This window comes from Arachis ipaensis, chromosome B7, assembly GCF_059453495.1.
Source record: "Arachis ipaensis isolate K30076 ecotype BB chromosome B7, ASM5945349v1, whole genome shotgun sequence".
Lineage (NCBI taxonomy): Eukaryota > Viridiplantae > Streptophyta > Magnoliopsida > Fabales > Fabaceae > Arachis > Arachis ipaensis.
In genome coordinates this window covers 71,175,151-71,175,550 of record NC_142442.1, presented here as the reverse complement: position 1 = coordinate 71,175,550, position 400 = coordinate 71,175,151, and the positions used below count along the sequence as shown (strand labels likewise).

The 400-nt window shown below is 41.2% G+C and overlaps 1 non-coding gene across 1 annotated transcript; it reads right to left on the bottom strand.

The window, feature by feature from the left end:
* Nucleotides 1–292: 292 nt before the first annotated feature.
* LOC148552955 (small nucleolar RNA R71) lies at nucleotides 293–400 on the bottom strand. The gene has a single exon (XR_015892619.1). It is a non-coding gene; the product is annotated as a small nucleolar RNA R71 (small nucleolar RNA).

Here is a 400-nt window from a genome sequence, read left to right as displayed (position 1 = left end):
AAACAATTTTGAGCTTAAACCTCAATTAGTTTCTCTGATGCAGCAGAACTGCAAGTTCCATGGACTTCCATCTGAAGATCCCTTTCAATTATTAACTGAATTCTTGCAGATCTGTGACACTGTTAAGACTAATGGAGTAGATCCTGAAGTCTACAGGCTCATGCTTTTCCCATTTGCTGTAAGAGACAGAGCTAGAATATGGCTAGACTCTCAACCTAAGGATAGCCTGAATTCTTGGGATAAGCTGGTCAAGGCTTTCTTAGCCAAGTTCTTTCCTCCTCAAAAGCTGAGTAAGCTTAGAGTGGATGTTCAAACCTTCAGACAGAAAGAAGGTGAATCCCTCTATGAAGCTTGGGAGAGATACAAGGAACTGACCAAAAAGTGTCCTTCTGACATGCTT